The sequence below is a fragment of the Aotus nancymaae genome, unplaced genomic scaffold (assembly GCF_030222135.1).
Source record: "Aotus nancymaae isolate 86718 unplaced genomic scaffold, 86718_ANA_hifiasm-v0.15.2.pri h1tg000044l, whole genome shotgun sequence".
Taxonomy (NCBI): Eukaryota; Metazoa; Chordata; class Mammalia; order Primates; family Aotidae; genus Aotus; species Aotus nancymaae.
The window spans coordinates 7,429,235-7,451,173 of record NW_026988458.1 but is presented as its reverse complement, the minus strand read 5'-3'; the positions used below and the strand labels follow the sequence as shown (position 1 = coordinate 7,451,173).

The window sequence follows — 21,939 nt, the reverse complement described above, 5'->3', positions numbered from 1 at the left end:
GGATGGTTGGATGATGAGAGACAAATGTTGGAACTTTGGATTTAGGGCTGGGGAGAGAAATGAGGGTGAAAGACACAGACTTCCAAGTCAACTGCATAAAAGGGAGCCTTTCCACTGTAGCTGTGAGTTTCCTGAGAAAAGATGTAAATGGACAGAAGATGGCTTAGGACAGAGCTTTAGAGAAATTCTACCAGGGACAGGTGGAAAAGGCCTCAAAGGAGAATTCGAGGGAGTAATTCAGGATCTTGTAAACCAGGACTATTTTTTCAAAGAGGAAGTGCAGTCAGCAGAGTCAAATCATGCAGAGAGATTCAGCAGCAGCAGAAATGCGAGGAGCCCTGGGAATCTGGCCACGGAGAAGTCACTCATTCTGTTGTTCCGGAAGAGGTGGCCAGGCCTGCACAGTGGTCTGAGCACTACTTTAGAAAATGGACTAGGCATTCTGTCAGATCAACAGCAAATTCTGTCCCTGCCTTTAAGGAACACACATTCTAATGATGGTGGCATAAAATTAACAAGGAATTACAATTCAACTTGGTAAGTGCAATAGCAAAGAGAAAGCAGGGTGTCCTTCCCTCCAATGTCAAGTGGGTGGATTTGGGGACCTCTCAGTCCTCTCCCTACTAATAAGGGCACTGCAACCAGACTGCCTAAATCTCATTTATGGCTCAGCCACCTAATTAGCTGTGGGATCTGCAGCAAGCTATGTCCCTGTTCTCTGCTTCAAATTTCTCATTGGTAGTAAAAAATAATAATGATGATATAAACCATATCTACATTATAGGTTTGTGGTAAGGATTAAATATGTTACAACATGCAGCATATCAGGGGAGTGACTGACATATGAGCCACCTTTGATTAACAGCTACCAAACGTCAATGGCACTTACAGAAGCCTGATGAAATAGGCACTATGCTCACGTGTTTCCGCAGGTGAGGAAATGGAAGCACACACGAAGCAGCTTCCCCAAAGGCACATGGCTAAAGGTGGTTGTCTCCACTCTGTTTTGAGGGAGGGATTCCCACTCTAGGGTTATGAAAATGGTAAAACCCGTGATGCTGGACCCAGATAAGTGAGGCAGAAAGCAGTTTAGTTGTCACAGATGCTCACAGCCTAGGGAAGAGGACACTGGACCCCCTGCAGGGCCACGGATGGTTCAAGAACGGAGTGAACCGCCAGGGTCTGTGGGAGGTAAGTTTGTAGTAACAAGAGGGTAGATGGCCTCTGGTTCTTGCTGTGGGGTTGTAGGGGGTGACTGGTGTGTTTGAATAATTCTGCAGCCTGGCAGGGAACCAAAACCTGTGACCCAAAGATAAGCAGGAACTGTGCCTGGTCCCCTGGTTAATGAGTGTTTTTTGGTCAGGGGACCTTACCTGTAGGAGCAGAGTGGGCGGGGGTGGGGTGGGGTGGGAAACTTGTGGTCATTTGAAGCCTGATTGTATCAGAGATCAAAGCAGCATTTAATATTGAACCTCAATTTCAGGGCTTGTACCTCAGTGACCAAGTGGTGATTAGGACCCAGGCATTTTGGGTCCAGGTCCAAATGCATCTACACTATCCTGTATTTTCTAAAATTCAGACAAAACGGTTGTCTTCTGAACACGTCTTACGTTCTCCATCTCGACACTGTTTGTTCAAGCCTAGCTCTTTGCCTGCAATTCCCTCTTGATTCTCAACTCTGTTGAAATCCTGTCTGCCAAGGCCCATCTAAATGCCAGTTACTTTGCAAAGCTGCTTCTTTCCGTCAGATGTGGCCCCTTCTGCATTTCCAGCACGTTGTACAGGGGAAAGAGTATGCCAGGAAATCATGGCTCCGTTTCTGACTTTGCTATTTGTTTGTTACATACTCTTGGGGAAATGAGCTTGATTAGCCTTAGTTTTCCCATTTTTCCAGCAAGGATAATTTCTCTTTGAGATGGTATTATAAGATTATTCTTGAAAATACATGTACAGTGTTCAGTATTTAGATGTCACACAATAAATACGAATTTCTCTTAAATTACTTTGGATCTCTACTGACCCCGTGTTATTATGCTTCATACTATAACTACTTGTTTTATTTACTCCCACTAGGTCATAAACTTGAGAGATGAGATTTTACACTTTTCTCTTTTACATCTTTGTCCTGGTTATTTGCTACTCACCGTCACTTCCAAAGTGAAAGGGTGGGCTAGGCGCAGTGGTTCATGCCTGTAATCCCAGCACTTTGAAAGGTCAAGGTGGGCACATCACTTGAGCTCAGGAGTTCGAGACCAGCGTGGCCAACGTGGTGAAACACTGTCTCTACTGCAAATACAAAAAATATCCAGGCGTGGTGGTGGGTGCCTGTAATCCCTGCTACTTGGGAGGCTGAGGCAGGAGAATCACTTGAACCTGGGAGGCAGAGGTTGCAGTGAGTCGAGATTGCACCACCGCACTCCAGCCTGGGTGACAGAGTGAGACTCCATCTCAAAACAAACAAACAAACCGAACAACAGTAACAAACAAAGTAAAAGGGTGACCTCGGTTCTCATCCATCGTGGAAGGACCTCTCAGCACGTGCTGCTCTACGAAGCAGTGAGCCTGACTAGCACAAGCACTTTGTTGTGCTCTTAGGAACACAGTTTGCTTTAACTGCAGACAATGGCTTTTATTCCTAAAATACACATGCCTAGGAGACATAGAACAAGGATATGAATCCATGTTCTATTACATAAATCTATATTATGGTGAAACGGACATATCCAATCGCAACACTAGGTTCAACCGGGGTAGTTTTCAGAACCCGGAGAGGAGCAGGTGCAACACGGAAGAGGAAAAGCAGGTGTCAAAAGATGAGTCTTGGGTTTCTATGGTAAAATTTGTTTCTTTATCATTTTAAGGCATAGGTTTGGGAATGGTGAGAAAATACAACTCAAAAAATTATTTGTGCTATTTACCCATGGATAAGGTAAAATGTATGATAAAGAAATATGAAACTGTCATGGGAAAGAGAGGTTTGAATTTTCAAAAGATTTAAAAGATTTAAGTCACAGTGTTTATTCTGCATTAGTATATTTGTTAGAGGAATAAATGAATTAATTCATGAAGAGAATGAAAGAACGTAAGGCTTACTATATTTTCCTTATTGAGTCTCTGATAAAGTGTATGACTTGGCATGAATGAGACATCTCACTTCTCTTTTAGTTTTGATGAATAAAATGAGAGACATAGTAATCGGCTGTCTCTAAATGGTAGTAGCATTGGCCATCAAAATGGGCCCGAAGGGCATGGTAAAGAGGACACTGGGTTTTGGGGTCACTAAATGCTTGTCTCCAAATAAGTACAAAGTGGGAAAGGACTATTTCCTTGTGATTCTGAGGTGTTAGGGGGGAGTGAGAATCACTGGCTAGCTGCATTCATTGGCTCAGCATTATGTAATGCTAATGGTTTTGAAGCCTGACTAAGAAATCTTAACTGTCAGAAAAACTGCACAATTGAAAGTAATTATGAAAGTGTGAAGGAATCCAAACCATTTTCATAATCCATTGGTTCTTGTCCAACCAGAGTATCCTCTTTTTTTTTTTCAACTGTGTGAAATATTATGCAATTTGCTCTAAATGTCTTGGGTATAATTAGTCCAAATTTCTTCCCAATTCTTCCATAAGTTATCAGTTAGAAGTTTCCTTTCAACAAACGAATTACACTGCAGAAATTCCTGAAGCCAGCTGAAATCCTTTTTGAAACAAAGCAGAGTAAATAATTGTCCCACTACATAAATAGATAAATGGCACAGCCTGCTGACATAATTTGCTACCTATTGAATTATTATCATTTCAAAGCTTATCAGTCTTTTTTTCACTTGTTCTATTCTATTTTGCTAATGACAGGGAAAGAGCTCAGAACATTTGAATTAATTATGCAAATAAATTAGTATTAATCTTTCTAGAAGTTGGGGTGCTCATTTTAATATCAGTAAAGCTATTTCCATGGCTATTGGTGGAGATAATAGATGATAGAAAACTAGAATATTATAATGGACTGAGAAAAATATAATTGAATTACAGCAAACACAATTTAATTTAGGCTTAACACAGGACATTTCCCTCTGGTAGATGAAGGCTGTAGTTTTTTGGACCTTATTTATAGTCCGATTATGAATCGACATGGGAAGGAGGAACTTGGGGTAGGGTGGAGCACATTAGTGAATTTTCACACTTTTCCTTTTTCTGCAAAAGTGAAATATGTAATATTTAGAGTTATAAGTACGGTTTTGGGGAGGCTTATCAAGAGTCTTCAGAATCATTTTTCTAGAACCATTTCCGAGATGAGGATCAGCAGGCGTCTCGTCTGACTGATGAAATCAGGAGACGCAGCTGCAGGCCTAACGAGTAATGATCTGCATTTCTATGCTGGGCTAGGGGATGGGCAGGATTCTTGTGCAGACAGAAATAACTGAACCACCATTCTCGTTCAGGGCTGAGGAGGGCAGACTCTAGTCCTGCAAATTATAGGCTTGGAAATTCTCTTGGCCAAAAATCTAGCAATAAAACTTTTGTGATAAGCCTCTTCTCCAAGTTTAGTCTTCTTTTGCTATTAAACTGCTTGGAAAGATACAGTTAGTTTAACGTTGTGAGAAACACTCATCATTTGTTACCAACTTCAACTAGAAAATGGCAAGAATATTAGTAAAACAGAATGAAGACTATGAACTAAACATTTCAATGGGTGTTCAATATAAACATAGTTATACTTTTGAAAGGTAAAGCGTGGGAAGGTGACATAGTCATAATCACGAAGCCTGCATTTTTCTAACGTACCAAAGAGCCAAAGGTTTACGTGTTAATCTCAAATCAGACTGGTGTTTGAGGACCAGAGTGAATAGGGGCTGACTCTCTATCCATCTTTGTGTTCCAAGGATCTAGAACAAGGCGCTAATAGTAGGGGTTCCATCAATGATTGCTAGGCAGCATACATAATTTTAAATTACAGGAAACTCCCAAGCCTGGTTCTAGCCAATAATGCCAACAGCATTTCCTACTAAATCTTTTATTCATGCACTCAACCCCTGTTTCAATTGAATAGTTTGAATTTCATCTCTTTTTGACACTGTATTTATGAAGGCTTTGAATCAGTTATTTTGTTCTTAACATGCTTTTTGGTACCAAGGTATTATACATGACAGTGAAAAGGGGGTAGAAAATCAATGTCAAGTGAATGGCTTTGTGAGTGATTGACTACACGCTTCATCCAATGGATGCAATGTCTTACCCCACAAGGCTACAAAATTGGAGGACAGCGTGAAGCTGCCCAGGAAGATAGGTTGATCCACAGCTGACACAGAGACTGCCGAGAAGTACACCTGTCCTGTGAGTCATTCATAGGCCCAAGGTGAGTCCTGTGAGGTCATTGCTAACAGTGACACCTGGAAAGACTCTCTCATGCTGTCAATCGGGGTTGGCTGTGCATCAGTTGATGGGTGCCCAAGTGTCTCTCACCTGGGTGAAGCAGTCAGGGTCTATGTGGTTTAGGCTCTTTATTTCAAAGGCAAACATGGCAGCCTGGTAACTGAAGTGGACATTGAGCAGTTTATTGAATACCAAAGAAACAACACTACTTAAACAATAACAACAACTACGATGACCAACTTCTTGAATTTTTGGGGTTTTAATAAAGGTATCATCTGTATCTTCTGCCCCTATTGTATGGTTTTGAGAAGAGAGATGAGAAGGTATAAATTCCCTGAGGCGGGAATCCTTCCTGTTCTGCTCATTGCCCTATTTTCAGTGGCCGACAGAGTGCCAGACATACAGTAGATACTTAAGCAGTATTTGTTGAGTGAACATTGGATAGGGTGAGAGAAATATGGAAGTAAGGCTGAGTATATGGCTGGGTAGTCAACCATATTTGGATATATTTTTGTTCTGTCTTTTCTTGCATTTACTTTCTCTAATCTTTTAAATCTATTTTTTTTATATACCTTATATGTATAAGGTCTTATACAAGGCACTTTGAAGTTCTTGGAGGGTTGCCTCATGCATTTTTATTAATTTACTTATTTATACACTTAACAAATATTTGTTGTTCATTTAATAAGGTATGTATCATTATTGAATTTTTTTTCTAAAAATAGTACCATTTTAACTGTTATCCTCTAATGAAACTTATAGTTTGGAAGCAAAGACCAAGCAGTAAAACATAGTGAGAGGGATCTAAACTGGTCAAAAAGATGTAATAACATGGACCATTAATCCTACAAAGTAGCGTATTCCACTGAGGAATATTAAATGGTAGAAAGAACAGTCTAATAAAATATCATCCTAGACACCGTCAAAGAAGAATAGTTGATACAAAATTGGCTAAAGGTAGATTTAGTCATAAGATCTTTTGAGAGTAAAAAGTTTGACTGGATGATATAAAAATACAACTTTTGACTGATTTCATTGCAGTAGCTGATATAGATAGTTATCATGCTATGTGACCTAGAGCCCAGTAAAATAGAATTTTGTAGTCTTGAAGTTTCAGATTACCTTTATGTCTTAATAGGCTTAAAAGCTTAAAACATTTGACTTAACCAATATCAAATACTTCTTAATGAATATAAACGATTCAGGAAGAAAACATGACTCCTAATAGATTCCCATTTGAAATTGGAAGGTACATTAAAGTCATTATGCCCAAATTTCCTATCTTCTGGAAAGGAAATTGAGGTCAAGAGAGGGCAAGTGACTGATTCAGCATTGTGCATGTAGGGAGCATAACTTCTCCTACAGTTTTCTCTGCACCATAGAGCCATACTTTCATTGTACATTAATAAACTAGCTTTCTAGTCCAACATAATCTTGCTTGACTTTGAATGGTCTAACTTAATGAATTTACCATGTCATTCCCAAATTGACTCTCAAGACCCAAGTTTTCCCCAGATCAACAGGAATTTACCTGAACCCTATTGCCAGATAGGATTCGTCTGAGTACAACAAAATATGACTGATCGGAAACTTATCTGAATTTAAATGCGATTGGCTCAAAGAATGGCTTATATATTTTTTGTACTTTATTGGTGATGTGTCAGTAAAAGGAAATCCAACTTTATTAACCCAATGCTCCTCATCCCTGGAATACCCCAAAGGCATATTTCTTCTCATTTATTCGATTTGGGGAACCATGTTACAGAGAAGGAGACCGAGGCCAAGGAAGCTGTTGGAGGAAGTGTGTGGCAGAGCTGCTGTTTAAATCCGAGACTACACCCGCCACCTATGATGGGTAATTGTACGTGTCGACTTGGCTAGGCCATAAAGCCCAGTTTTGTTCGGTCAAATATAAATCCCAACATTGCTGTGGATATACGTTTTAGATGTGACTAAGATTTAAATCAGTAGACTTAAAGCAGATGACCCTGTGTGATTTGAATAGGCCTCATCCAATTAGTCAATGGACTTAAGAGAAAAGACTAAGATTTCTTGAAAAAGAAAACAATCATCTTCAAGTCTTCAACATAGAAGCCCAGCTTGCTTCCCTGCAAAATTTGGACTCAGAGTTGCAACATTTTAACTCTTCACTGAATTTCCACCCTGAAGATTTTGGACTTGTCACTTCTACAACCATGTGAGCCAATTCCCTGAAGTCAGTCTCTCTCTCTCTCTCTCTCTCTCTCTCTGTCTCTCTCTGTCTCTCTCTCTCTCCTATGGATTCTGTTTCTCTGGAGTACCTTGACCAATAGTCCTTGTATGCTCTTTCTGTGTACTTTTTGGTGTCCTACAGCTAGACTTTAGGGAAAAAAAAACCCACTATGGAGACCATGAGCCCTTGCGGGAGGTCTAGCTGCGGAGCTGTGACTCCATTTGAGAGAAAGATACCCAGAGAGTCCAGGCCTTTACCCAGAGATCAAGGTGGCAGCATTGGAGCCGGGTTTTGACAGGCACAGCTGCAAATGCTCACAGGACCAGCAGCATTGAAAAAGAAATCGCCGGAGCCCTCCACGAAGCCCCTGACGGGACAGATCGGACTTAAGAACAACAGTATCAACAAAGCATTTTCAGGAAAAGAAGCTCTGCATGCTTGTTTAATTAAAAAAGAAGATGTATGGGAAGATGCCTGCAAAATGCCTTTTTAGAAGGGCAAAAAATTCCTTCTACCCAAAGTAAAACATCAACACTCTTGAATAGAAAGGAACTTAGATTCTGAACTAAATGGTTTAATGAGGGACAGATAATAGGTGTGAATTGAAACTAATTGGTGTTTCAGATCACTGAGCTGGTTGAAAAACCATTTGTGGTGAGGCCTGTATAAGTTAACAGTCACTTTTAAATGCCTAATTAAACATCGTTCTGTCCCTAGTGAGAATAAAAAAATGTATTGTTGCTCATTGCACTATACTTAACCAAATGATTAAAGTGGGTAATCTGAACAGATTTATTTTTTGTGTGTGGTAAAAGCTCTTTCTTCCCCAGAGTAGGCTGATGTAGGTAGCCCTTGGACAATGACACATTGTATCACATACAGCCGGGAATGCCACCTCGCAGTGAGCATGCAGAATGGGATAACGTGAGATAATGGCCACAGGATTCTTGATGAACAAAAGGAAAAATAAAGAGACAAGGTGAGAGGTGGCTGGGTCGTGGCTGATTTTTTTTTCTTTCCTGGGAGTAATAATTAAAAGGGTATCAATAAGAGGATTTAAAAAATTACACTGTTTGGGCACTAAGGATTAAGGGCACAAGTGTTTGTGATGAATAATATTCAAGAGAGATCAAGGTTTAATACTTGTAATTTCATTTTACTATAGGCTGAGGCCCCCTGTAATTCAATGAAAAGGTTATTAAGAGGATAGTCGGACAGATGGGGAAGTGGAGAGGGTCAGAAGGGCTAGCTCTGGGGCCATGACCCGTGGAATCAGGTTCTGGGTTTAGGGTGGAAGAGCTGGTGTGGAAATGGAGTGATGTCTTAAGGAAATGTCCAGGAGGAGCAGCCTGCAAGGTAGAGGTAGTCTCAGGGCATCGGCTTCTCCATCCATCTCCTCACTTCCCTGCCTTCTCTTCCTCCCACTACAGTTCCATGCCTTGGTGTAAAGCAGGCTGTTTCTCTATGGTCTAGTTTTATACCCATAGCTGCATAACAGTGAAAGAAAAAATAGTTTTTTTCTGTAATTAACTTCCCTAAATGTTTTCAAGGTAGTTTGTTTGACTCTGCCTGAGCATAAGGTCAGGGAAATATTTTTTTCTGTAATTTCAGAAAACGAAACCAACAAACAAAAAACCCAACACCAGAGGTGTTAAGAAAAAGAGAATCATTTAGATTTTAAAAAATATATTCCAGTAAAAACTCTGACGTTACTTGTGTAACTCTTGATTGCGTGTGGAAACATCCTCTGATGATGTAGGTGCTTACGAGTGACTTATTTTCAAGGGGGACATGAACAAAGGTGAGGACAAGGAGCCAGGCGCCGGCTGGAAAGATCAAGGTGCAGGAAGAGGTACTCACAGGGTGACCCTCTGTAACCTTCACCTTCCTCTTTCTCACACTCTCCCCTTCACTGAGAACCAAAACAGAGGCGGCAAGTTTGGGCATTCGAGAGGATAAGCTCTATCTATTATGTATCGTGCCTATATATTTATTTAGATTTGCATATTTGTGGGTACATTTGTTACTACTTTCCTCCCCGTTTCCCTTAAAGACAGAGTCTCACTCTGTCACCCAGGCTGGAGTGCAGTGGTGCAATCATGGCTCACTGTAGCCTTGAACTTCTGAACTCAAGTGACCCTCCTGCCTCAGCCTCCCGAGTAGCTAGGACTACAGACACAACCACATAAGGCCAATTGAAAAAAAAATTTTTTTCTTTAATTTTAGAGGTGGGTTCTCACTATATTGCCTAGGATGGTCCCAAATTCCTGGCCTCAAGCAAACCTCCCTCCTCAGCCTCCCAAAGTGCTAGGATTATAGGTGTGACCCACCTTGCCTGGCCCATATCCATTCCTTCTTCTTTTTTTTTTTTAATATATATTTGGTTGTGTTTTAGGTTTTAGGGTACATGTGAAGAACATGCAAGGTTGTTGGATAGGTACATACATGGCAATGTGGTTTGCTGCCTTCCTCCCCATCACCTATATCTGACATTTCTCCCCATGTTATCCCTCCCCAACTCCCCACCCCTGCTGTCCCTCCCCTAATCCCCCCCCGCCACAGACCCATTCCTTCTTAATGGCATTTCCTTTCCCTGTTCCTCTAAGCAGTCATTTGCTTCTAACAGCGCTCACGGTTTCTTACAGACGATTTGCGCTGACGTCTATTGAGTCGAGTGATCAGTAGCAGTCCAGGGTCCTGAGACGCTTGCTCTCGCTGTCGGCTTCAGACCACGCAGTTTGTTTTCCTTTCTGACGTGGATTATGACCTGGGTGCTGTAGCTGTTCTACCTTCTTGACTGCTGCTCGGTCTGCTGCTTTAAGCCAATGAGCCCACCTGTCTGGACATGTAGCTGTGATTTTTCTTTGAGAAAGAGCAATTCTTTTATCACATCTGAATTTAAGCCCCCATGGCTTGATTAGACACCCACCTCCCCACCCCCCCAAATAACTGTTTGAACAAAGACTCTCACAACCAATGTTTCAACTGTATTGTTCTGAAGCTTCATGTCCATCTTCCTCCATGCTGCAAAAAGTCCCAATAAAGTAAACAGAAGAAAAGAGCCAGAGCGCTGACACCCAGGGCTGAAGCTGGGAGACTGAATGAATGCAGACCCCGGGCAGCACTCATTTCTCCAGCTCTGGCCCGCTGTTGTACCAAGGTCTCATCAGACTTCTGGCTAATTCTTTCTTGAATAGCCCAGAGAATTCATCTCAACAGCGTTTCTACAGCAGCTCCCCGCTCCAGGTGACCAGACGGGAGTTCCAGATCTGTGTTGTCTCCCGGGACATTGACACAGTAGCCAAGTTTATTGGTGCTAGAGCAGCCACAGTTGGTGTGGCTGGTTCAGGGCCTGGCATTCAAACGGTGTTTGGCAGCTTGATCACTGTCTGTGCCGGAAACCCGTTTCTCAAGTAGCAGCTCTTCTCCTGTGCCATTCTGGGCTTTGCCCTGTCTGAGGCCACGGGGCTCTTCTGTTTAATGGTCACCTTCCTCATCCTCTTTGCCACGTGAGGCTCTGTGGTGGTCACCTGCCTGGGCTTGCTGCTGTGACTCCACGCCATTCCTGGTACTGGGGGTACAAAGTTTTACTGTTAAACACAATGTTTCTCAGAAAGAAAAGAAAAGAAGAAAAGAGAAAAGAAAAGAAAAATACCCAAAGAACTATAAATCATTCTACTATAAAGACACATGCACACGTATGTTCAGTGCAGCCCTGTGTACAATAGCAAAGACCTGGAACCAGCCCAAATGACCATCAATGATAGACTGGACAAAGAAAATGTGGTACATATACACCATGGAATACTACGCAGCCATAAAAAACATTGAGTTCGTGTCCTTTGTAGGGACATGGATGAATCTGGAAACCATCATTCTCAGCAAACTGATACAAGAACAGAAAATCAAAGACCGCATGTTCTCTCTTATAGGTGGATGTTGAACAATGAGAACACGTGGTCTCAGGGAGAGGAGCATCACACACTGGAGCAGTTGTGGGGTGGGGAGAGACAGTGGGGGATGGGGAGGGTGGGGAGTGTGGGGAGGGATAACATGGTGAGAAATGCCAGATATAGTATGCACCTAAAGTGAAAAAAAAAAAAAATAAAAGGAAAGGGAAGGGAAGGGAAGAGAAAAAAAAGAAAGAAAGAAAGAAGAAAACAAGCAAGCAAAGAAAGAAAAAAGCCAGTGGAGTGGAGGGTGTCCCAGGGTCCACCTCCTATGCCCAGGAGAAAGGCCCGCTGGCCTCAATCACGCTGGTCATCCGGCCCCAGTGAGGAAGCAAGAGCCCTGTAAGGGCTGTATGGGAGACCGCGTCCCTTCCTCAACAAGGACGGCTTCCCCATTTTAGTGTTGCTTCCCAGAGCCTGAAAGCACACCTGGACTCTGATCTCATGTTTTCCTGGACTCAGGCTCTCAGCCCTGGTGAACTGCATTGCCACTCTCCTGGAGTGAAAACAGTCTAGAGATGTGACCTACCTGAACAGCTTTAACATACTCCTCTACTGAACAGAAAAGAACAAGGGCTCATCGACAAAACTCTTAGGAAGCCAAGAATCACAGGGCGAGTTCGGTCATGTGGGATTCAATACTGGAGGACAGTTTTGATTTTATTTCATTCACACTTTACATATTCAGTGGAGGCTGTGAAGGGTCTGAAGACCTTCTGTTCTGCCAGGGAAATGGAAGGCTCGATGAGCAGGCCTGGGGCACTCAGCTGAGAGTGACTCCCGCCACCAGGGCCCACCTCCTGACTTTTCCCAGGAGCTGACATTTGTTCTCTCACTTCTAACTTCCCTTTATTTCCCAGTGTTACAAAAGCTTTGATGATTGACCCTCCTTTATGATCTGTGCCCATGGGGTTCTCTCCGGACTAGATGAAGAGTTGAACAGGTTTAACAAATCATTAACATAATAAAAATATCTGAAAAAGAATGCCACAATTTGACCACATTGATTATATCTACACAGCTAGAGAGAAATTTAAATACTAAGGGAGTTAATACTTCACAACTAATTTAATTTATTCATATTTAAAAACAGTAGATGATAAAGCAGATATGGAAAAATTCCAAATTACAAAAAGATTAAAAATTATTTCTTGCATGTTTTTATTGTTCAACATATTTTTCAGATACTATTAATATCTAGAGTTAATGTTTTTCATTATAAATTGCCAAACATGTTTAATAAGTCGCAAACCTCTAAACAAAAGATTTGTCATTTAAAATGATCAATTATTGTTTTAGTCATATTTACCTAAGAAGGAGAAACCTAAAATATACAACAACTGCACTTAGAATTGACGAAACTGAGATTTGGTGAAAATGAGGTTCATATGAGGAACATTAAAAAAAAGTTTAATAAAAGACAAATCAAGTCAGTCACTCATCCTTTTCTATAATTCTACAGTGCTCGTGCTGATTAAAAATGGAGCTAACTGTAGGGCAGAAGTTCCTATAAAATGGAAAATAATTTCTATGAATTTCTAGTTGCTCCATGGCAAATAATTTAGAATTCTAGGGTTTAAATATCGGTAAATCAACATGATAAGGACCGGAGTAGGCATCAGGAGGGTTTTCAGAAATTATTCCTGTTTCTTGAGGGTGAAATTCTTATGGAATTCATACATGAAGACTTCACAAAAGTGAAAGTGTGGGCTACTTTATATCAGGTGATGCTTAAGGAAACAAATATGCAAGCTCTGCACAAACCACTTGACGTGGAGTAACTGGAGACTAATATTATTAAAAACATTAAATAGGCCTTTCGATCAAGGAATCCAAGGGATGAAGCTCGAATATTTTCCCTTCAGAAGCTTCCTCTGCCTGTTCTATACATCGCTGTGTTTCCACACTTTCTCCTCACGGCTCCAAACCAGAACACTCTCAGCCGAGGATAACTCGGTCTCTGTGTGCAGGGAGAGCTTTCTCTGTGGCCCTAGGGAGAATACCGTAATTTTTATAGTTTCCTTTCTTGTTCACTAGTGAATTCTTAGTTATTTCGTGATTAGAGTTATTCTAGTGAATGCAGTTTTCCTTCCCTTGTATTTTCTAGTTGCTTTATTTCTGGAAAAGTTTTCTGTCTATTTGTGTTGTCTTGATGTGTCTGTTTGCTTTTCCGTTATGGCTTGGAAGCTAGTTTAAACTTCTAGTTTTCTAAGTGAGTGTATATTTTTATTTTCATGGTTATCTCTTAAACACAGCTTCAAAGCAAAGGTCTTATATGTCCAAGGAGCTTGCTCCAAAGGAAAAGACACATATTGCTTCATTTCTGTTTTCTCTTCTCCTCTCAGGTCATCATCAGCAGCTCAAAGCTTACCCATGTTATATGTGAACAAACACCAACTTTTCTGTTTTCTGTTCTATCTTTCAAGCTAGAGTTTCTCTTTCAGGCATTTCTAGCTGCACTGTTCTGTGCTCATGTTCTGGGGAAGTTACATGTTAGTTCCCAATCACCTTCATTTGATCTAAGTGGTTTTGTATGTGTCTGATAGTTGTATGAGTTTGATTCCTGACAGCTTTCTGTGTCAATGGAGATTAATAGTGGTAGTCAGATAGTGGCCCCAAAGATGGCCACACCCTAACTCCTGGAACACGTATGCTACCCACCATGCATAGTGAGAGGGGCTTTGCAGATAGAATTAAGGGTATTGTATTAGTCAGGGATCTCTAAAGGGACAGAACTAATAGGAAAGATGAGTATATGAAGGGAGTTCTTAGGAAAATTGACTCACAAGGTGAAGTCCCACAATAGGCTGTCTGCAAGCTGAGGAGTCAGGAAGCCAGTCGGAGACCCAAAACCTCAAAAGTAGGGAAGCCGACAGTGTAGCCTTCAGTCTGTGGCCAAAGACCTGAGAGCCCCTGGCAAACCACTGGTGTAAGTCCAAGAGTCCAAAAGCTGAAGAACTTGGAGTCTGATGCTCAAGGGCAGGAAGCATCCAGCACAGGAAAAAGATGGAGGCCAGAAGACTCAGCCAGTCTAGCCCTTCCATGTTCTTCTATCTGCTTCATTCTACCCGTGCTGATAGCTGATTAGATCGTGCCCACCCAGATTGAGGGTGGGTCTGCCTCTCCCAGTCCACTAACTCCAATGTTAATCTCCTTTGGCAACACCCTCACAGACACACCCAGGAACAATGTTTGCATCCTTTAACCCAATCAAGTTGACACTGAATATTAACCATCACAAGTATGGTCCTTGAAATTGGATAATCCTAGATTACCAGGGTGAGCCCATCTAGGTACGTGAGTGTGTGCAAGGGCAGAAACTTTCCCTCTGTGGTCACAGAGAGGCATGAGGATGGGGGTGGGGCAGGAGAGACTGGTTGTTGCTGGCTTTGAAGGTGGAGGAAGGGGACCACGAGCCAAGGAATGCAGAGTGTTTCTAGAAGGTGGGAAAGGCGGGGAAGTGAGTTGTTTGCCTGAGCCTCTAGAAAGAAATACGGCCCTGCTGACACTTGATGTTAACCCAGTGAGGCCTTCAGGAATGTCATATAATAAATGTGTGGTGTTTTAAGTCCCTAAATTTGCGGTAATTTGTGATGGCAGTCATAGAAAACTGATACATTGAGTTATTGGTCTGCTCAGGCTGCCATCGCAAAAGACCACAGACTGGGTAACTTAAACAACAGAAACTTACTTTCTCACAGTTCTGGAGACTGGAATCCAAGATCAAGGTGCCAGCATGGTCTGGTCCCGGTGAGGGCTCTCTTCACAGTTGGCAGATGGCTGCCTTTCGCTGTGTCCACGTGTGAGGAGCGGGTGGAAAAGATATGCTGCCTCTCTTAGGAGGCAATTACAGTCAAATGACGTCATAAGGGTGAGGCCACAATTACCTCTTAAAGGTCCAGTCTCCAAATACAGTCCCAACAGGAGGTAGGGCTTCAACATATGAATTTTGAGGAAGCACATTTCAGTCCATAGCAATTAATGTAAAATGTTTAAAAATTTGCTTTTTCTTCCTTTCAGTGCCGTGTGTATGCATGCACGTATGTGTGTTTCACAAGGTGGGAGAGGTGTACAGGAATAATTAATACCCTTGATATTGCTCTTTAAAATATTTTAACATATAATTTTAAATTTTTTTTTTTCTCTTTTTTTGAGACAGAGTTTCTCTCTTGTTACCCAGGCTGGAGTGCAATGGCGCGATCTCGGCTCACTGCAACCTCCGCCTCCTGGGTTCAGGCAATTCTCCTGCCTCAGCCTCCTGAGTAGCTGGGATCACAGGCATGCACCACCGTGCCCAGCTAATTTTTTGTATTTTTAGTAGAGACAGGGTTTCACCATGTTGACTGGGATGGTCTCGATCTCTTGACCTCGTGATCCACCCGCCTCGGCCTCCCAAAGTGCTGGGATTACAGGCGTGAGCCACTGCGCCCGGCCCCATAATTTAAAATTTTAAATGTTATATTTTAGCTACAGCCACCATGTATAATGTATTCTTTAAAAACACAGAGTGGATGTTAAATACTCTCACCGAAAAAACGGTGACTGTGTGAAGTAATGTACATGTTAACTAGATTTAACTATTCCACAATGTGTATATACTTCAAAATATCAGGCTGTACAGGATAAACACATACAATTTTATCTGTCAATCTTGTAAAATTAATAAATAAATTCAAAAAATTATATTTTGCATTTTAAACTTTTTATAGAAAAATAATTTTGTTTACAAAAATTTATAAACATTGTGCAGAGAGTTCTCTATGTTCCTCACCCAGCTTCCTCTATGTTCACCTTATATAAGCATAGTACAAGTACCAAACTGAGGAAGTGAATGAGGATATGAGGTCACATTACAGACCACATTAGAATTTGGCCAACTATTCAAACTATCTGTTTTCTGTTCCAGAATCCATTTCAGGATCCCATATCAAGTTTAATTGTCCTGTCTTGTTAATTTCCTCCAAATTGTAGCCATTTTTCACTTTTCTTACTTTTCACATCTCTGACAATTTTGAGGAATATGGGTCAGTTATTTCGTTGAATGTCTTCAATTCAGGCTTATTGTTCTTTTTATTTTTGAGGGAGGAATCTCCCAGTGTTTGTGCCATGTTTTGATGTGACTTAAAGCCATAAACATAGCTGAAGCCTGGGCCATCCACAGAAGACCTGATGTTCTCTTTCTCCAAGTGGGCATTTTGTATCTTCAGAGTTCTAGACTGAGCTACATCAGTAGACCTCTGTGTTTTACAGGAGAAATTCTCATCCGAGGATCCCAGTTCTTCTACTGTACTGCAATTCCATGATTCTCTCCAAACGTCTCCAAGCAAATTCAAAACAGCTGAAAATAACTGTATGCCTGAGAGTGAGAGAAATTTCTTAAGTGATCGACCAAATCTGGGTCTGATTAGTGGGTAGATGCCTCATGGACACCGTGATTTGGGAGTTGGGGTACAGTAATAATGGCTAATAATGGCAAACATTTGGTAATTTTTTCTAGGTGCCAGGAGTTGTGCTAAGTGCTTTACATGAGTTATCTAATTTGTTCCTGCCAGCCACCCCGTGAGTAGATAGGATATTGCAGATCTCAACAGTTAAATCATTTGCTTGTGATCATGGAGTTTGGAGAGTATTAGAGTCTGAAACGAAGACAACTTGAGAGTTAATGAACAAGAAGAAAAAGGACTCTACAAGCCAGTTTATCTGATAAGGCTATGATGGAAGATGGCCTCAGGTGGAGGTAAATGGGATGAGGGACCAGAAAAAAACTACCGAATCTTTCTTGGAGCTGAAAGATTCCTTAGCAACTATGTAGATTAATTAACTTCTTCACAGTTGAGAGATTTCTGCATTATTTTTCTTCAATAAATAATCAATCTTTGCTTTTTTACCAGACAACCCAGGCTACTTTTGGGCTACTGTTACCGTTCAAGTCTTTTCTCTTCTTTTGGACTAAAAACTGCTTTTAAAAATTGTCATCCATTAGTCACAGTCAACCTCTCTGGAGTTAAGACAAATTTAAGTGTCTCTTTCACTTGACAATCCTTCAAGTATTTGAACATAACTATACTGTTCTCCTTAAGTCTTCTCATTTCTATTTGCAGGTTCTTCAGTTATTCTTCGCACAGTATAATTAATAGTCCTCTTGCCAAGCAGGGTCTCTATTATTTAGTAAAGGTGGGCAAATACTGGAAGACTATTCACATTTGAATTCGACATAAAAAGCAAATGAAAGCTGTTTCCCAATTATGGCAACTTAGATGTCAGGACAGGAAAACTGTGGGACCAGCATTAAGTAGTCAGTTGAGTGTGGGAACATAATCCACAGGAAAATCTAGTGTGTACAATAAAAGTCTGGAAAAACTCAGGATAATATCATTTCAATAATTATTCCTTTTAAGATTCCCCTTAGAAGAACACATAACTTAGATGTCCTGAGGACAGAATCTGGAGCACATCTGAACATTTATAAACTGGATTCTGCCTGGCACTTAAAATGTTTTCCTATTTAAGAGATTTAATTGTCAAATGAGGCTTTTATCTTTTGATCCTATCAACTGATATCCTGCAGAAAACGTTGGATGATGGATTTCTTTGGAACACATGATCATTCTGTAATTTTACCTTTCTTTCCTTCTCTTCTGTTTCTTTACTTGTAACTGAACCCTGAAATAGACCTTAAACTGTCAGCTGCACTCTACATTTGCTCTTTTTGCACAGAAAACACTATTATTGCAGATGTTCAAACTATACATTTTTCTTAAAATTCAAAATAGTTTTAATAAAAAGCTTTTGCAAATACATTTAAAACCCTTCAGTGCTTACTTCGCTATTTTTACATAATATCTTTTGGTAGGAAAAACAGCAACATGGAGAGGTGATGTCTTTTTTTTTTTTTTTTTGCCTAATGCTAATTAAATAATCTGTAAACTTAACTGTTAAATACTATTGAGATTTTGAATCAGCTGAAAATCAAACTGAGTCGTTCATACTTTTTTCCTGAATCGATATTTTTTGCAGTTATTCTGTAGAGTATCTTGAAATGCTAGAAGCTGTAATAATTTGTGGCTGTTTTATTTCTCAAGGACATTAGATCATTAGATAGAAATTTAAAAAATTACTTCTGTTCATAAGATAGTGAGTTATACTCATCTTTAGAGAAGTAAAGTAGACGTTTTGAAATGTTTTTGGGATTTCAGGAGCCATTGTAAAAAGAATAGAAGCAGTTAGATTCTTAAGTCTCCCTAAAATGTGTTATTATTTAACAAAAATAGGAATTGATTGAGTAGTTTTGGGTCTAATTACCAACGGTTTACTCCATTTGTGTTTGAAAATGGGAAATTATTCATTAATGAAAATTGCTTCATTTTGTCCTCCATGAAACATGGAGATGTTAAAGTTTTGTCAGAATACAGTTGAAATTACTTAGTAAGATGAAATTACTAATTTTCAACAAATACAGTGCTTACTATTTCATTACTGTTACTATTACTAGTAATTTTCTTCTTTCATCTTAGTAATTATATGGTGCAGAAAGAATAATCATTGGAAGTTACATTAATCCTTTGAAAGGTTTATGAAAAATAAAAAATGAAACATGCCCAGGATTTTTTTTCCTGGTGTATTTTCAGCAAGATCAGATATCATAGCATTTAAATGAAGAACTGTGTTCTGTGTAATTAGTCATTGATCAAAGAAATGACAAATTTTGGAGTGAAAATAGCAAATTCAGTCAAAATATTCTGCAAAAATCCTTCTAAAATTATTTTTTTAAAAGATAGTTGTTAAGGCATAGGACTATACTCTTGAATACTATTTTTTCTAGGTGTATCACATGAGTATTAATAATTCAATTTGAAACAAATCAGTAAGCTTTCTGGAGTTGAAACTTTCTCCTTTGCTTTCCTACTGTGTCACCATTGTGCTGTCTCACACAGTGAGAGCATAATTGTCTTCCACAGGGACCTTGAAGCTTTGGGCCAGCCCTGTCCTGGTGTCTTGCATTTATGTCTAGTGGTCTGCATGCTCTGTGTGTGCTTGAAGTGATGCCCCGGAGAGCTTACTGTGGTGAGGGGTGAAAGCATTAGAACACTGAAAAATGAGAGAAATTGAGCATATGAAATGTGCAGCATATTTGTTGACACCCATGCACTCCCTTTGCTTGCACTAGATGGTGGTTTCTGTGTGCAGCGCCTGAGGTATGGTGCAGGCAGAGCCCATGCAGCCTGACTCCTTTCCAGAAGGTTGCCGTGCTCGAGTGTGCTGGATTCCACAGATATTATCTATTTTAAATTAACCCTCTACTAAAGGAATTTAAAGTTTTCTGAAAATAAACCAACAAATGAAGCTAATAGTAATAATGCAAACGCAAGGTGCCAAGTAAGCCATTTTTCTATTACTGAGCTCTTCATCAGTCATATTATAAAAGAAAAAACAGTAATACTGGCAATAGTGATCATCTAATCAAGACCAAGAAGTTGATCCTCCAAAATTCAAACAAGAAAAAATCTCTCCCAATATCTCCTTCCCTCCCTCTCTTGTCTTTACCTCTTGTCCCATATATAATATATAATGCATATATAATAAAATACATTCACTATTATTAACAATGATTTATCTGTTTGTATATTGTGCCTTAAGATATGTTAGCTAATGGTGTGCATATTTTAGAAGATTTATCTTTAAAAATAATATGCATATTGGGGTAAAGGGTCAACCCTTTATTCATTGACAAGTGAGGTTATCAAAGAAGTCTGGACCCATTTCTGCTCTTCAAGTCTAAATAGAAATTTTGGTTTATAAAGGATTTCATATGGTTCCCAACAGCACGTTGTAAAAATTCAGCTCTCTGCCTTAGTAGCTATTGAAGTCATCTTACAGATGGCCACAATAAGTCCTTTCTTATTTATTTTTGCCAATATAATTTGTAGAGTAGATGTATGTACTTTGCTTGATTCTGACTGGAAATCAGTTCTGTTTCCTGCTTGACAGAAATTTGGGGCAATGGAGGCAGCAGAAGTATGAAAATATAAGCCTGAGTTACACAATGGGCTTTGGTTCAGCAGATGAATATTATTCAATTTTCCAATGTCATTGGAAGAAATTAAGAGATGAAATGAACTTTTAAAATTTTGTGGACAAAAATGGTATCAATATTAAGGGAATAAATTTCTTAAACTTTAGAAGGAAATAAATTCTAATGTGTAGTTAACCAGATTGTTCGTTGTTGGGTTTATCATTAACTTGGTCTTTACCTCATTAACTTCCCTCTGTCTTGTTACTTCTTACACTGCGTTTATTTTCTCTGTAATCAAGCATAACTGTAGCACTGGGAAAGAGCATCAGGTTTTCTATAGATTTGTGTGTTTCATGTACAGCAGACCATGTGTTATTTTTTGCCCAAGCAGTTCCTGTTCACATTTGTTCTGGGAACAGAACTCTCCTTTAATTTTGGAAACGTTCCCTCCTAGTACTGATAGAGCTGTCAATTGCATGTCTCTCAAACTTTCATCAATGTGATGGCCAGGAACTTGCATGGGCCACAGATTCAAACCTGAACTTCTGTGGTAGACATCAAGAAGGAGGAGCCCTCTATGTACTAAAGTCTCTGACTGTAGTAACTGAGTGAATGAATTGGCAGCTTCCAGCAGTCACCTTAGCACCACAAAAGGGGGGCTTGCCCAGGAATTAAACCAGCACAAGGAAAGCCCAGACAAACAGGGAAGGATAGGCTCATGATGTTTGAACCTCTGATCTGTCTATGCCTCGTGCCAGCCACACTGCAGGATGCTGTGGCTCCAGCAATTAATTGTCCTATTTTTGCTTACGGTAGTTTGTGTCAGTGTGTGTCACCTGCTACTAAAATGTTTCTGAGTTAGACAACATTGTAGAGGGAAAATCATATGAACTTAATGATTTGACCTACAAAAATGGCAATTTCTTAAGATTCAAACCAATATAATAAAAAACTCAGGTGGTCAGATGACTCAAGACCTATTGCTGTGTGTTCTTGGCCTCTTCGAGGTTCAGTTTCTTCATACTGAAAGGTGAGAGATAACTATCTACCCACATAGAGACTGGAAACGCAAAGAGGTAAAGCATAGGAAAACCTTTGTAGACTTTCTGGTTCTATAAAATGTTGCCTATTATCACTTATTGGAAGATCTGATTCCTCGAGATGTATTACAGTGTATAGGGTGACCTTACTGGTCGTGCTTAGGAAAAATTTTGGGATTGGTAGCACATGTAAGGCTGTGAAGATGTCAAAATTTGCCTTTGGATGTTATAAAGCCCTGTGTTTTGACAGATAATCATCTCCCCATCTAGAATTTACAGGACTCATCTGGTGTCTGGTGGAGTTGGTAGGAACCGATTAGTATCTGGCTTCTAGTGGAGATGGTCAGAACCGATCAAT

The 21,939-nt window shown here is 40.2% G+C and overlaps 1 long non-coding RNA gene and 1 pseudogene across 1 annotated transcript; both read left to right on the top strand.

Moving 5' to 3' along the window:
- Nucleotides 1-931: 931 nt before the first annotated feature.
- Nucleotides 932-20,131, top strand: LOC135268845 (uncharacterized). Its single transcript, XR_010337186.1, has 3 exons — nucleotides 932-1,191; nucleotides 16,610-16,890; nucleotides 19,487-20,131. It is a non-coding gene; the product is annotated as an uncharacterized LOC135268845 (long non-coding RNA).
- Nucleotides 7,889-11,552, top strand: LOC105709096 (ATP synthase F(0) complex subunit C1, mitochondrial-like; annotated as a pseudogene).
- Nucleotides 20,132-21,939: the final 1,808 nt, after the last annotated feature.